Raw genomic sequence first — 13,825 nt, 5'->3', positions numbered from 1 at the left:
TATGGTTGAAGGAGCCTGTGTCTACAAATGGTCCTAAATCGCTTTCCTTGTTTTCAAGAACATTTCATGGATGGATTGCTGGAAGTGACTTGTGAGGTGCACCAAGATCCATTCCGTGTGAAAATGTACTTGTGGGGAGCAGTCACTTTACATCCAACCATACCTCCTCTAGGGAACGAAATCTGTTTATTTTCTTTTTCACACAGAATGCAATATTAGACTTAGATGCTTTTTTTTCAGCGACGGATTGAACCGGAATTCGAAAGTTTCTAGATAATGGTATGGTACACCTCACAAGTTTACAAAAAAATACATTGCACTCCATAAGTCGCATCCAGCAAGGCGGACGTACGGACGGACGCACATTTATTTCCCTTTATTCGTTACACAAACCGGTTACTGTTGTGCAATGCAGAATATTACTTGACGTACGATGGACGTTAATGCTTACAGATGAAACTGGGGGTGTTTTTATAGTTCAATGTTGAATTATTTCTTGCTTTTTGTTCTTACACTGTATATAATTACATTCATTGTTATGCACACCTTGGGACTTATATCATTCCATTAATTTTTTTTTGCACACCTTGGGAATAAATTTTGCAAGGCATTTCATCATTTCCATCCATTCAATATTTGATAGAATAACATCGTTTGATTGTTTGCAAAGAATGAATTCCATTTGTTTTCTCTCACTCATTTTGATAAATTTCACAAAGTCGTTTATCTGTGGAAAGTTAACAACGGTTTCTAGGATTGAATCCCATTCGGCAAACAGAATATGGCATTCCATAACTAAATGGGCAACTGTGTCAACGACAATGCTATCACATAGTTTGCAAACGGCGGGAACGGCTTCTGAGATAAACGACAGATATATTAATTCGAATAACAGCCATGTTCATTTGCAATGAGTTTAGAGTTTAGATAATCTCTAACAGTGATGTCTAGTTTAACAAGGACGCTAGCGATAATGTACAGATTCCCAGCGTTTCTCTCCATTTACCCTCTTCTTGCGTCAGAAATTACTTTTTTAGGTTTTAGTTTTTTTCTGTGAAGCTTTAAATAGAATTTCTTCGTCAGTTTGACATAATTTAAAGAACATTTCTATATTGAATTTTATTTCATTAATTCATCCGCTTCCGATATGAAACATGAGACCGATAGTTGGTCGTATATTCTTAGCAAAGTTTGTACAGTTAGTAGTTTGTTTGGTGGGTTTATCGTCCTTTGAAAAGCCATGGTCATTTTGAAGGGGAGTTTCCTTGTAAAAGTTGGTGGCTACTTCATTGAATAACATACGAGAGGTCCATCGAGGCTTCTCCTTAGGTTAGGTAGTCCAACGCTTTAACCAATTGAACTATCGCATCTCCAATGAGCTAGTGAGTAAAATCTGTTAATCCTATGAAAGACCTTTACAGCCTCAATATAGTCAATACATTTTATGTTCTTATGTTTTAAAAGTCTAGAGTTTGTTGTAACACAAGTAGTAAATGTGTTTTGACTTTGTAGATAACTTTCATGGGATTATTTTCTCTGTCGTTCCCTACTTATATCTACTGAGGTTGATAATTGTCAATGTAGTGGGATGTTTTAAATAAATGTTACCGTCTTATTGTGATCAATGGCGTGTATGATTTTGGATCAATACAGAACATACCCTATTGGGGAGTTCCTGTACATATTACTCCAATAATGCCTTTCTGAGTATTGTACAAAAGATACACGCGTGGATAGCGTCTTTCAATACAAATTAGATACAGCAGAGCCAAATCATTAACGAAACTATAGCACACATCTGTCTCACTTTTCTACGCCGTTTCAGGGATGCTAGGAACTTATTTGTTGAAACCGGGAAAAGCTGCTTTGGGAAATCAAAACTGAACGAAATAAATGTCACAATTTAGATGGTAAGGTTCACTTACCCCATTACACAATGAAAAACGTAGATTTTAATACTGGAGGATTTCTTAGATCTTGTCTTGTACATGTGTATTTTCTTAACCCTAATCACTATTAATGTAAACTACGATGGAACATATTTCACGAGAAACACATTTAAAGACAAGATGTAATTATTGGATTTCCAGTTGACAGTAAGTTTGTTTTGTTTAACGATAAAATTGTTCAATAAACTATTATCATACCCATGTAAATGTCATCATGTTTATGCTGAATGGATTTTCATTTCCTACAAGGCTGAATTTATAAAAGAGCTCTCATCAGACCTTGCAGAGCCTTTGAATTTCCTTTCTAGATATATATCAACGGTGTCTTGTCTTGAAATACATCGGGCATATCCTCTTGGTCTTAAAATTAGTCGCTTAACTCGATTTTTATTTTCACGAAACTGTATGAATGCGTTCCTTATTGTGAATTTTCCATTTTCTGATAGTTATATACCTGCATTCGTGGATGGGTTAACAGACCAGTACTATATATCGGAACAGATACGGCAGACGATACACACCGACAACAAAACAGGGATATAATAGTGAGACAGTTAGGCATATCAAAATTAACGGACACATAGCAAAAGTGAGACAAATTATACCGAGAGTGGAGAAAGACAATAAAAGATAAAATCAGGGCACAAAATGGACAGAGGACAATTACACGCAAAATCGGGACACCCCAACGATACAATTCGACAGCTATACAGAGACGGATAGCAAAACTAACTTGTGACAAACAATGGATACGGTGAGACCGATGTCATAGAAAATGCAAATAAGACAGCTGAACACAGAGAGATTCACAGGTGACGGATGGCCGGACAAAAATATATATTCTGTAACGTCACAATCAGGCATGTAAAGGCCAACGAAAGACAACCCTTACCAGGCTAGGGACTAACGACCTACGAAAGACAACTCTTCTGGTCGGCAATTGGTTTTAGTCCTACTTTCGGTGTCCCGATGATTTCAGATTTTGATACTTTACCTGGTAAATTGTATTAAAATTATTGAAATAAATGGAACATTTTTCATCTTTCATATCTGCTAGTGAACCTATACTCAAACCGAATTTTTAATACACATTTGTTTACTTCCAAAACAAACAAACAATGAAGGGAGTGTGAAATGTCAAGGTCAGATATGTTTCACTCCCTTTTCACTTATTTAAGCTTAGTTTACTTGGGTTGGTCACATGATCTAGCAGACAAAGGTCGATGTAAAATAGAAAAGACATCTAATAGGTATTTTTGTATTGCTGGAATCGGAATATCCCTGGACCTTCACAAGACATTTGGTAGGCTGGGTTTTCTTTTTCGTTTTTCTGTTTTTTTTTTTTTTTTAATTCTTCTAATCCGTCGACTTCTAAAAACTCAGGTGGTTGTGGTGAGGGTGTATCGTACGTTCATCTCATACTTGTATCATGGAAACGCATCTACTTGACATTGTTTAAAACTGTCTTGTTCAACGGCAAAACAAAAGACTTATGGATTAAGAATTTCTTAAGCAAGGAACAGGTTCCATCATCAGCCCAAGCAAGATTAATCAACCTAACGCATAGTCTTAAAGAATAATTATCTAGTGCGTTTTGAAAGCATAACCACTTAAATGCCGAAATTAGTCACGTGTTTAACACGAATGGAGTTTTATAGTTCACCTATACATGAAGCTCAGGTCTCATATAAATCAAAATAAAGATATTACTGCATATCAAGTAACTACGTGCATTATTTATTATTGGTCACAATTTGATCTGGGGATGGGTTTTTTTTTATCAATTTAGAAAAAAATAAATAATAATAACAATAAACAAAACAAACAACTCTAATATTGCATTTCCGTGGTCATTTGGTTATGAGGCTTTTCCAAAAATCTAATCAAACTAATATTCTCGTGTCCAAAATTCTTCATAGGAAAGAATCAAATGGTCTGAGTGTTCACTTAAAACATAAGTAGATACCTATAGCAACTAAATGCATTTGAACTCAAAATAGAAAGAGCAAATTAAAATATTGAGGTATATATCACTTTGGGTATATCTATACCAGTAACATAATATGTACACCATTAACATGCACGATTTCTTTGTATTACTATTTATTGCGTTACTAGTATGATATAGCCTATTCTCCAAACCAATTATATATCACGGCAAATGTCATTGCTACATAAGTGTCCATTGGTCCGACCAGTTACGTTATATTAGGACGACGCATTTCTTGAAACTTTAAAATTGTAAAAAAAAATGTCTTTTTTATTTCCCAAGTTCATCAAATGATACGAAAAAAAAACTACAAAACAGCACACACATCATCACCACACACACACACACACACACACACACCCTCACCACCGTGTGATATAACACGACACACGCATCATCACCACCACCACACACTCACACCACCGTGTGATATAACACGACACACACATCATCACCACCACCACACACACTCACACCACCGTGTGATATAACACGACACACACATCACCACCACCATACACTCACACCACCGTGTGATATAACACGACACACACATCATCACCACCACCACACACACTCACACCACCGTGTGATATAACACGACACACACACATCATCATCACCACCACACACGCACACACAACCGTGTGATATAACACGACACACACATCATCATCACCACCACACACGCACACACACACCGTGTGATATAACACAAAGTAGCGCAGATTTTGTATCGTCTCTGGTATGATGAACGTGTAATTTGGTATGATAAGCAAATGTGGCAGCATAACTGCGGTTCGGGAACCAACGGTGAGTACAGAAACATGAATAGATATTGACTTTAAGTGGTAATAAGTGGTTGTGTTTGTCGTACTGTTGTTCAAATTGGCTTTAAGTGCATCCGAAAATGCCATGGGACGGATGTATGGTAATGTTTTCTGTCTCAGAATATCGTGTAAACTGCCCAATAACTCCAAACTACAAAATGTCGCGAAATATATTGATACGGTTGGAAACAGCAAACATTTTTTTCACCTAGAAGCGATATTCATTAGAATCTTGCATTCTACATACACGAGGTATGTAGTTTTCTGTACTCACCGTTGAATGTCGAAACGCCGTTATGTTGTCATATTTACTTATCGTACCAAATTACACGCTCATTATACCAAATATACATTGAATTTGAAATTAATACCAAACATTCCGGTCCGATCTGTTCCGCACTTTAGTAAAGCCTTCAGTCAGTCACGAGTTTGAGTGAGATCAGCTGTGACTGATGTTGTTTTCACAATAACAACACACTATAGCTATGATTGTGTTTATCAGTCTACTTTGTCTACTTGTTTGTTGCAGGGCACAGAATGCTCCCCCGGAGCAGATACATTTATCATATGGAGGTAAGTATTGGTCAGCTGGAGATGAAAAGGCATCTCCTTCCTGTAAAGTCATCTGACAGGAGGAATAGGGTCCTTAGGGAAGAAGCTATTTGATTACACGAGTACGTACATTTGTAAGCTTTCGTCAGATAAAGACTGTCTGGAAGATCATTATGAAATGAGACACGTACTATAGGAAAACTGTTAGAATTTTTTTAAGAATTCCTGCCATAATTTGCTTTATACCCGAGTGATTTTAGTGGATATTAACGGACACGACTGGTTGAACTGCGTATTTATAAATGTTACGAAACTAGTGCCGGTGTCGAAATAGGTGAATAGGTGAAAGGAAAATGTGACAATGTCGGGACTAGTACGCGATGATGATAAGTTATTTGATGTGTTTGGTTGATCTATGAAAGAAAATGAAATCTGTCAGATTAATTAGGGAGAAGAACAACAATGTTGTTTTCATGGACTTGTACAGAAATATTCTGTTGATAAAGGAAATATTGATAATGTAGGTGGACAGCTATACTACTCACAATTTGATAGGGATCACTTTTTTATTTAATGTGTAACGGTATCTATTTTAAGAATATATTCTACAGTTCAATTTATACATATTTCGGCATTATAAGATGAAGATTTAACAACACCAAGCGAAGAATAACAGTATTAATTTGCTTCAATGCTCATTGTACACAGATACTCCGAAAATCGCAAATTACGACAAAAGGGGCAAAAAATTAAGTCCTATGAAACAGTGTCGTTCAGCCAAAAATACAGTGTTAGTATCGAGTATAACGTCCTCGAGCATCAATTACGCTCTAGCAGCGGCGGCGCATGCTTCTGATCAAGTGTCATATCCGGTTTTGGGGAATACTTTTCCATTCAGCGACGAGAGCTGCTTGAAGTTCCTGAAGCATTCTAAGTTGGATGTTTCTCGCCGAAACAGCATTCTGAAGCATGTCCCACACGTGTTCTATAGGATTGAGATCTGGAGATCGGGCTGGCCAGTCTATCCTCTCAATTGTTTCCCTTTCCAGATACTGTTCAGTCACTAGAGCTCTGTGTGGTCAAGCATTATCGTCCATAAGAATGAATTCCGGACCTATAGCACCAGCATTATGCCTGACGTGCACGTCCAGGACTTCGTCACAGTACCTCTGTGCAGTCAAACTGCCATTAAGGAACACATGAAGGTTGGTCTTGCCTTGCATGCTAATGCCACCCCAAACCATAACAAATCCACCACCGTATCGGTCATGTTGGGAAACGTTAGCGGCATGGAACGTTAGCGGCATGGAACCTCTCATTTGGTAGTCGCCACACCATGGCACGTCGGTCAGTGAAATCTAAGCAAAATCTAGACTCGTCTGTAAAAAGTACGGGGAACCAGTCATGGAGGTTCCAATTCACATGATCACGAACCCAAGCAAGTCTAGCTTGAACATGTCGTAACATCAAAGGAATTCTCACAGCAGGTCTGCATGACCTTAAACCAGCATCATGAAGTCTATTTCTCAGTTTGTGTGGAGATACGAGTTCCGGTGGCTGGCATTCTGGAAGTCATTTATAGTGACGTAGCGTTGATGAACCTTTGACGTCAAGCTGCAATAACAAGCTAGCGGTCTTGACGCTGCAAGGTAAGTCGTTCCCGACCCCCACCATGTCTTCTGGAGACAGTTCTATAATTTTGGTAACGATTCCACATACGGGACACAGCACTCTGGGACACACCAAGGTCATTGGCCACCTACCTTTGTGACCTACCAGACTGGATCATACCAATGCTCCTGTCCATATCTGAAGTGCTTAGACGTCTTCTAGCCTGCTGTCGGGGCATTTTGAAACCATTAAAATTCAAAATGTAAAGCAAAAGCAAGATATTCTGCCACAAACGTATTGATGACAATCTGCACGTAGGAGGCTCGTGCATGCACACGTGAAGTGTAGGCGTTTCGGGTGACTGACCACATAAACACCCAAGACACATAGACCTCTGTACAGATATAAACCAACAAATATAAGGAATACATATTGTTTTATTTTAAAAGAAAATTTTGCTAATTATTAGGTGTGATCCCTATCAAATTGTGAGTAGTATATTTAAGTATATGTTTCTAAATCTTTAATGTGTAATGATGTAATGTAGCTTGACTGTGATAATATATATTATCTCATTAATCGTAGCAGCGGAGAGACAGAGATTGTATTCAACACTGTATAAAAACCATACCAACTTGCTCCTTTTGCATTGCTTCCCTTGGTTTTTTTTTTTTTTTGAGATTTCCTTAATCTCAGCCCAAGACTCCAAGATTCTGTTGGGCAACAGGGAAAATCCACATTCCTGTTGAGCATCCTGACCAGGAATCAAACCTGGGTCAACAGTGTGATAAACAACAGGCCCTACTGAATGAGCCATAGAACCATGTTCCATCAGCTGAGTGACAGAGACCGTATTTAACATTATATACATTGAGCCAAATACAAACAGCTCCTTTTACAGTGTGAAGGAACAGGAAAGATACATGAACACATTCCTGTGACCCATGCAGAGGAATCAAACCAGGGTCTGTGGGTTGATAATTCCACAGCCCTAGCTAGCTACCAACTTAGCTGAAGAAATATGCTCAGTCAGCTGAGTGACGAGAGACAGTGTTTAACATACTGTACAAGCTGAACTGACCTGCTCTTTTTACTTATGTATTTTTGTTTTAACTAATAGCTGCAATATTTCTGTTACCTTATACAATTTTCAGCCTGAAATGTGAAGAAAGTTGTCTCTTAATCAATGGTATTGAAAACCTGATTAACTTTCACCGCAGTCCCTATTCTAAGTCAGTGCTTTCTCATTAAAATATTTAATTGGTAATAACCCAACAAGTGAGTTTGCATTAAAATGATTGTATTTACTGATATATCCATGATTGTGTTTTGACAATGATCAAGGAGTAATTGCCATTCATTTATAATTATAAATTTACCTGTATATTCCACAGTTGACCCCAGTCACATGGTGGTGACATGGAGTACTCAGAACATCTCGCATGGAACCATGTGTGTATATGGACAGTATTGTAAGTATTGGTTGTACTCTGCTGCCCAACCACAAATCTGACACCTTAGTTATATAAATATAGACCATATAGATCAACCATGGGTCTGACACCTTAGTTATATAAATATAGACCATATAGATCAACCATGGGTCTGACACCTTAGTTATATAAATATAGACCATATAGATCAACCATGGGTCTGACACCTTAGTTATATACCATATAGATATATAGACCATATAGATCAACCACGGGTCTGAAACCTTAGTTATATAGATATAGACCATATAGATCAACCATGGGTCTGACACCTTAGTTATATAAATATAGACCATATAGATCAACAATGGGTCTGAAACCTTAGTTATATAAATATAGACCATATAGATCAACCATGGGTCTGACACCTTAGTTATATAGATATAGACCATATAGATCAACCATGGGTCTGACACCTTAGTTATATAGATATAGACCATATAGATCAACCATGGGTCTGACACCTTAGTTATATAGATATAGACCATATAGATCAACCACAGGTCTGAAACCTTAGTTATATAGATATAGACCATATAGATCAACCATGGGTCTGACACCTTAGTTATATAGATATAGACCATATAGATCAACCACGGGTCTGAAACCTTAGTTCTATAAGTATAGAACACAGATCAACCACAGGTCTGACACCTTAGTTCTATAGATATAGACCATATAGATCAACCACGGGTCTGAAACCTTAGTTCTATAAGTATAGAACACAGATCAACCACAGGTCTGACACCTTAGTTCTATAGATATAGACCATATAGATCAACCACGGGTCTGACACCTTAGTTATATAAATATAGACCATCAACCACAGGTCTGACACCTTAGTTATATAGATATAGACCATATAGATCAACCACGGGTCTGAAACCTTAGTTCTATAAGTATAGAACACAGATCAACCACAGGTCTGACACCTTAGTTCTATAGATATAGACCATATAGATCAACCACGGGTCTGAAACCTTAGTTCTATAAGTATAGAACACAGATCAACCACAGGTCTGACACCTTAGTTATATAGATATAGACCATATAGATCAACCACAGGTCTGACACCTTAGTTATATAGATATAGACCATATAGATCAACCACAGGTCTGACACCTTAGTTATATAGATATAGACCATATAGATCAACAACGGGTCTGAAACTTTAGTTCTATAAATATAGACCATATAGATCAACCATGGGTCTGACACCTTAGTTATATAAATATAGACCATATAGATCAACAATGGGTCTGAAACCTTAGTTATATAAATATAGACCATATAGATCAACCATGGGTCTGACACCTTAGTTATATAAATATAGACCATATAGATCAACCACGGGTCTGAAACCTTAGATATTCACCACACAGATCAACCACAGGTCTGACACCTTAGTTATATAAATATAGACCATATAGATCAACCACGGGTCTGAAACCTTAGATATTCACCACACAGATCAACCACAGGTCTGACACCTTAGTTATATAAATATAGACCATATAGATCAACCATGGGTCTGACACCTTAGTTATATAAATATAGACCATATAGATCAACCACAGGTCTGACACCTTAGTTATATAAATATAGACCATATAGATCAACCACAGGTCTGACACCTTAGTTCTATAAATATAGACCATATAGATCAACCACAGGTCTGACACCTTAGTTCTATAAATATAGACCATATAGATCAACCATGGGTCTGACACCTTAGTTATATAAATATAGACCATATAGATCAACCACAGATCAACCACAGTCTGACACCTTAGTTATATATATAGACCATATAGATCAACCATTAGTAAGTATAGAACACAGATCAACCATTGGTCTGACACCTTAGTTATATAAATATAGACCATATAGATCAACTACAGGTCTGAAACCTTAGTTCTATAAATATAGAACACAGATCAACCACAGGTCTGACACCTTAGTTCTATAAATATAGAACACAGATCAACCACAGGTCTGACACCTTAGTTCTATAAATATAGACCATATAGATCAACCACGGGTCTGAAACCTTAGTTCTATAAATATAACACAGATAACCACAGGTCTGACACCTTAGTATAGACCATATAGATCAACAACGGGTCTGAAACCTTAGTTATAAATATAGAACACATAGATCAACCACAGGTCTATTATATAAATATAGACCATATAGATCAACCACGGGTCTGAAACCTTAGTTCTATAAGTATAGAACACAGATCAACCACAGGTCTGACACCTTAGTTCTATAGATATAGACCATATAGATCAACCACGGGTCTGAAACCTTAGTTCTATAAGTATAGAACACAGATCAACCACAGGTCTGACACCTTAGTTATATAAATATAGACCATATAGATCAACCATGGGTCTGAAACCTTAGTTATATAAATATAGACCATATAGATCAACCACGGGTCTGACACCTTAGTTATATAAATATAGACCATATAGATCAACCACGGGTCTGAAACCTTAGTTATATAAATATAGACCATATAGATCAACCACAAATCTGACACCTTAGTTCTATAAATATACATCATATAAATCAACCACAGGTCTGAAACCTTAGTTCTATAGATATAGACTTCTTGGGTTAACTGCAAGTCTTACAATTAGCTTTGTAAATGCCATATAGACCATGTCGGCCCTAAATCAAGAACATTTTTTACTCTATGGTCATTAATATTTGCAGAGGATATAATCTTGCTATATTCACAATCAATAAACATGAAAACATCTCTGACCTATTTACATGGATGCCAGCTGATTGGTATGTGTTTTTAACTTTGTTGTCCATGAACTAGCCCACTCTGGAACAATGTTGAATTATTAGTGCTGTGAAATTTAACTCCTGTGTTGTATACAAACCAGTTCAGTGATCAGAAATACATATAGGATCAAAATTCTAGCTTAAAAACTGGTGTCTTCAAGTGTAACAAGCAACATTCCAGGAACTTTTTCAGTACCAAATGCAACACTGCTGAACATGAAGCGTCTGCTGTTAGGCCCACATACTTTGGTCCTTAAAATTATAATGCATTAAAAAGAATCTAATAAATGTGGAATCAAAACATTTTCTTTTTCTTGCCTTGTTGGATAGATAGAGTTTGTCCATGTAAGAAAACTCTTTTATCTTACAGCATTTCAAACACAGGGTAATTTGCATCCAAGGGGAGGCAACTTTTACAACGTCTACTGTATATGTGTTTACTTGGTAGCAGTTACAAATGACAGACCATAAAAGACAGATAGTATTTGTGTGACTTCTGTGGACTGTAAATTTGACTATGTGATTAGAGTAAGGACCAAAAAAAGCTTATTTATCTAGTTGTCATATGACAGCATCCAAAATATCCTTGATAGAAAAGGTTGATTGATAATCATGTCCCTGTTACTGGGATGTCACAAAAACACACAATCTTTGAAATAAAATAGTTTTAAGGTATTCCAAATAACTGGCAAACAAATGATTTAAAACATACAAATTATATATTGTCAAACACTGAAAATACCTCAATAGTTTTGTCTGTATAAGAAAATCACGTGGCTCCTGGTCAAGGTCATTGGTTGGAATACATGTGGAACTTATGACAGTAATTTTTAAGGTTGTTTAATGTTTGTCCAAAACACCATTTTCAAAATTGTGATGAGTTTCAATGCAAAGCTATAAGGTGGAAGTCTCAAAATTTTAGTGAGTCCCACAGGAGAAGAATGAGTTGAGGACTCGGATATCTGAGTCCCCTAAAACTACTGATATTATATACCACTGTGTTGACCTTCATCATTCCAACATTTAAACATGATTTACTCACATAATCACTTAGATGTAACAATATGATCTGACACTGGTGTTTAATTCCTGTTTGTCTTTTCACATGTGTACATGAACAATCGTCAAATAAAACATCATCAAACCTTTCAACACTGAAACATTGTTGCTTTATGGTGATCAAAAATGACAGTAACACTGAACAGCCTTTTTCTGGTGGAATTCCAATGCTAGTCATGATGTCACACTAGTATTTTGAGACAGAGACTGCACAATGATGTCACACAAATATTTTGAGACAGAGATTGCATAATGATGTCACACAAGTATTTTGAGACAGAGACTGCACAATGATGTCACACAAGTATTTTGAGACAGAGACTGCACAATGATGTCACACAAGTATTTTGAGACAGAGACTGCACAATGATGTCACACTAGTATTTTGAGACAGAGACTGCACAATGATGTCACACAAGTATTTTGAGACAGAGACTGCACAATGATGTCACACAAGTATTTTGAGACAGAGACTGCACAATGATGTCACACTAGTATTTTGAGACAGAGACTGCATAATGATGTCACACAAGTATTTTGAGACAGAGACTGCACAATGATGTCACACAAGTATTTTGAGACAGAGACTGCACAATGATGTCACACAAGTATTTTGAGACAGAGACTGCACAATGATGTCACACAAATATTTTGAGACAGAGACTGCACAATGATGTCACACTAATATTTTGAGACAGAGACTGCACAATGATGTCACACAAATATTTTGAGACAGAGACTGCACAATGATGTCACACAAGTATTTTGAGACAGAGACTGCACAATGATGTCACACAAGTATTTTGAGACAGAGACTGCACAATGATGTCACAAATATTTTGAGACAGAGACTGCACAATGATGTCACACTAGTATTTTGAGACAGACTGCACAATGATGTCACACTAATATTTTGAGACAGAGACTGCACAATGATGTCACACAAGTATTTTGAGACAGAGACTGCACAATGATGTCACACAAGTATTTTGAGACAGAGACTGCACAATGATGTCACACTAATATTTTGAGACAGAGACTGCACAATGATGTCACACAAGTATTTTGAGACAGAGACTGCACAATGATGTCACACAAGTATTTTGAGACAGAGACTGCACAATGATGTCACACTAATATTTTGAGACAGAGATTGCACAATGATGTCACACAAGTATTTTGAGACAGAGATTGCACAATGATGTCACACTTATATTTTGAGACAGAGATTGCACAATGATGTCACACTAATATTTTGAGACAGAGATTGCACAATGATGTCACACAAATATTTTGAGACAGAGACCGCACAATGATGTCACACAAGTATTTTGAGACAGAGACTGCACAATGATGTCACACAAGTATTTTGAGACAGAGACTGCACAATGATGTCACACAAGTATTTTGAGACAGAGATTGCACAATGATGTCACACAAGTATTTTGAGACAGAGATTGCACAATGATTACATGTTGATTTGGACAACTCTGTCTTAAATTGAATTGAGTTTTCAGTGTGATGCTAGTGGAACAGCT

This window comes from Ylistrum balloti, unplaced genomic scaffold, assembly GCF_031769215.1.
Source record: "Ylistrum balloti isolate Yb309-2 unplaced genomic scaffold, AGI_CSIRO_Ybal_v1 Utg371276, whole genome shotgun sequence".
NCBI classification, from domain to species: Eukaryota; Metazoa; Mollusca; class Bivalvia; order Pectinida; family Pectinidae; genus Ylistrum; species Ylistrum balloti.
Note: the sequence above shows the minus strand (reverse complement) of the source record.